Source organism: Choristoneura fumiferana, chromosome 15 (genome assembly GCF_025370935.1).
Source record: "Choristoneura fumiferana chromosome 15, NRCan_CFum_1, whole genome shotgun sequence".
Classification (NCBI taxonomy): domain Eukaryota; kingdom Metazoa; phylum Arthropoda; class Insecta; order Lepidoptera; family Tortricidae; genus Choristoneura; species Choristoneura fumiferana.
In genome coordinates, this window is record NC_133486.1 from 2,740,772 (window position 1) to 2,741,322 (window position 551).

Here is a 551-nt window from a genome sequence, read left to right on the forward strand (position 1 = left end):
ATACAATATTACGTTGCAGATCACGTAATCGCGTATAATTTTCTATAATGTAGATTGTTCGCTAGTCTAAAGTTACTCGCACAGTGATGATTTCGTCGTCTATCACAGTGACAGACAGCTATGTGGCATGTTCTATCGAACCCACAGATATGTCACAAGAGTATAAAAATACGACCAGAGGCCGTAGTGCCTAACGTTTCTGATATTGCTAAAGCCCAACTGGCTACGGTCCAAGCCCTCTCATTCTGAGAGGAGGCCTGTGCTCTCCAGTGGGACGTATATATAGGCCGTGATGATGATGGCTAAACAGCTCTTAGCTCAAGAGGATTTCTTTCCATTTGGTAAGTACGGTCTAGGACTTTAATTCATGAGCCACCCACATGAGACCTTTTCAAAGGAAAGTCATTACGATTTTCATTGTTAATTAATGCGATGTCACTATGATGTTTACTGTGAAAATGGTTCTATGGTGGCTCATAATTAAAGTCTTGAGCCATGCCAGAATCTACAAAAAAAATATGAAAACTGGCCAAGTGCGAGATGGGCTCGCA